The sequence below is a fragment of the Echinops telfairi genome, unplaced genomic scaffold, assembly GCF_000313985.2.
Source record: "Echinops telfairi isolate 266 unplaced genomic scaffold, ASM31398v2 ScPeMD7_10;HRSCAF=50, whole genome shotgun sequence".
In the NCBI taxonomy this organism is placed as follows: domain Eukaryota; kingdom Metazoa; phylum Chordata; class Mammalia; order Afrosoricida; family Tenrecidae; genus Echinops; species Echinops telfairi.
The window spans coordinates 6,645,396-6,648,897 of NW_022103907.1; positions in this window are offsets into that span (position 1 = coordinate 6,645,396).

Here is a 3,502-nt window from a genome sequence, read left to right on the forward strand (position 1 = left end):
TACACAATCAGAGGAGCGAGAAGGTGGTTGAAGATGCCCAAAAGTCGAGATGGGAGTTGGCTTGAGAGTAGGGAATGACCGGCTTCCACGTGGCCCATCAGAACTGGGTTTCACAGAGGCGGCCCAGTTCCCCTTTGGGAGCTGCTGCGCTTATGCTCCCTATAAAATGGAGCTTCTGCTTGGGTTCATCACTGCAGAAAAGAAATGCCTTTTCTTTCCTCTCCACCTGTTTCCTGAGCGCAGTTCCACTCTGCAGACACGGAGCTCCTGCTCTGGGTTGACAAGGCGTGGGTTCTGCCCACGGGAGCAGAAGGTCTTGTGGGCATGAAGGCAGAAAGGTTCCAAGACTTTTAAATGTTTCCAAACTTAATTGTAGCAAACAGATTCAGGGGCTAGAAGGCCTGCAAATTACATGAAGTTAAAAGCTGGAGGAGTAGCAGTTAAGAAGAATAATAAGAGAACCCACAGCTTCCCAGTCAAACAGCCATCCCCAAAGTTTTCCTACTCCTAAATACAATGACTATATATTAACAAAATGTAAAACCAAACAACAGGCTATGTGCAGGAAAACTTTCTCATATTTTTTAAAAATTTAAAATCCAGGGAAAAATAAATGTGTTAATAAATGTTAGATTGTTTCTCTCTTTCTGGAAGGAATTACTCCACTTGATACTTTGTGCTGTTTTTTACTTGTCAGTTTTCACATAAGAATGAGTTTTTTGTATTTTCAGCCTTCCCATGGAAAGAACTCAAGGAAAAACTCAAGTCTCAGTTTGCAATGTTGAAAGATTCTATCGGGAAAATATTGAATGATGCAGGAAGCATCAAGAGAAGATGGAAAGAATCTACAGTCACAGTACCTAAAAGAACCATTCCACCATTTCCGGAAGAACCTAGGAGCAAGAACCCAGGGTGCTGAAGGAAGATGTTCAAACTGCACTGGATGGAACACCCACTGAAGTGTTTCAGCAAGCTGAAGAAGCTCGGGAAGCACTCTCTAATCTAAGCGAGACAATTTGTAAGACAGCTACTTAATCAACTGATTAGAAGAGGTCCACAAATGTGTCCATACCTAAGAAAGGTGACTCAAAAGAATGCTCGAACTAGAGTAACAACAACATGGTAAGGAAACTAGATGGAATATTTAAACTTCAGTAAAAATGATCACAAACCAAAAGAATACACACATACACATATACGTTGTTATGGGGTGCCACTCTGACTCCAGGGACCCAGTTCAGCACCATCTTCACAACTATTGTCATGTTTGAGCCCACTGGTGCAAGCCACTGTGTCCATCCATCTCCTCGAAGATCTTCCTCTCGCTATCATTGATGTAGCACATAAGTAAAATTTTGCTTAAAGTCATCTAACAATGGTTGCAGAAGTACTTTGACAAGGAACTGCCAGAAGTTCATTTCAGATCCAGAAAGGATGTGGAACAAGGGCTATCTATCATTGTTGATGTCAGTTGGATCTTGGCTCAAAGCAGAAAATACGAGAAAGATGTTTTTACTTATGTTTCGTTTACCATGCAAAGACATTCGACTGTGTGGGTCATACTGAACTGTGGATAACCTTGAGAAGAATGTGAAGTCCAAAAGGTTTCATTGGGCTCATTCAGAACTTATACATGGATCAAGGGGCAGTTGTGTGAACAGAACAAGGGAATACTGCATGTTTTAAAATCAGGAAAGGTGTGCATCAGCGTTGTATCCTCTCACCATACTTAGTCGATCTGTATGCTGAGCAAATCATCAGAGAAGTTGGATTATATGAAGAGAAATGTGGCATCAGGATTGGAGGAAAGCTTATAATCAACCTGAAATATGCATATGACACAACTTTGCTTGCTTGCTGAAAGTGAGGCAATGGAAAATGCATGACTTGGGTCAGGTTCACCTGGGTCTTCAAAGTAACATCCTTGCTCTTCACTAGTCTGGAGAGGTCTCATGCAGCAGTCAGGAGATCAGAAGATGGACGGCATCAGGTGAATCTGCCTCATATGCATGTGAAAGTTGGACACTGAATACGGAAGTGGTAGAAGAATCTATGTATTTGAATTGTGGCGCTGGAGAAGAATATTGAAAGTACCATGGACTGCTAAAAGGACAAACCAATCTGTGTTGGGAAAAGTGCAGCCAGAGTGCCCCTTAGAGGCCAGGATAGAAAGATTTTGTCTTACATATTTTGGACCTATTTTCAGGATAGACCAGTCCCTGGAGAAGGACATCGTGTTTGGTAAAGTGGCAGGGCAGCGGAAAGACGGGAAGGCTTTCAGGAAGATGGATGGACACAGTGGCTGCATCGATGGGCTCAGGCACAGGAACAATTGTGAGGAGGGCACAGGACCACGCAGTGGTTTGTTCTGTTGTGCACAGGTTGTCTGTGGGTCAGAGCTGGCTCCGTGGCACCTACCAGTAACAACAACATGGTAAGGAAACTAGATGGAATATTTAAACTTCAGTAAAAATGATCACAAACCAAAAGAATACATACATACGCATATACGTTGTTATGGGGTGCCACTCTGACTCCAGGGACCCAGTTCAGCACCATCTTCACAATTATTGTCATGTTTGAGCCCACTGGTGCAAGCCACTGTGTCCATCCATCTCCTCGAAGATCTTCCTCTCGCTAGCTGATCTTCTATTTTATCCATTGTTATGTTCCTTCCATAGACTCCTTATAACATGTTCAAAGTGAGACAAAGTCTCTCCATTCTTTCTTCTCGATGTTCTCCTAAGACATGTTTGCTTGTTCCTCTGGCAATCCTGCTAACCCTCTATGTGAAAAACACAATGTCCTTTTTCTGGAACTGGTTCCTCCTGAAAACCGGCAAAGTCCACGAGACGAAGTCTCTCCGTCTTTGCTTCCAAGGAGCATGTTGGTTGTACTTCTTCCAAGACAGAGTTATTGATTCTTCTGGCAGTCTGTGTGGTACTTTCAAAATTCTTCCCCAGCATGACTACAATCAAATACATCAATTTTGCTCCGATCTTTTTAATTCATTGTTCAGTTTCTACGCACATATGCAGTGATTTCAAATACCATGGCTTGGGTCAGGCATACCTTAGTCCTCAAAGTCACATCTTTCCTTTGAACACTTTAAGTGTTTTTAACACTTAAAAACATTATCCTTTTGAGCTTCCAGCGCCAGTCCGGGTGACTTTGCGGAGCAATGGAGGGCAGCCTCGGCTCAGATTTCGGGAACTGTGGGGGTGGGAAACTGGACCCCAGTGTCATCATGGAGCAGGTGGAAGTACAGATTGCCATCGCCAATAAGCAGGAGTTGCTCCAGAGGATGAGGTGCTTCTGGGAGAGCATAGGAAAGCCTGGGGGCTCCCTGGATAATTCTGAGCAGAAGTGCATCGCCATGTGCATGGGCCGCTTTTAAAATTCAGAAGTTAAGACAAAGCCAAATAAAACCCAGCTTTCCCAAACATTTCAAACAAATCTTGAGATAGCGTGGAAACTGAAATTGAACAATATATAGTAACTA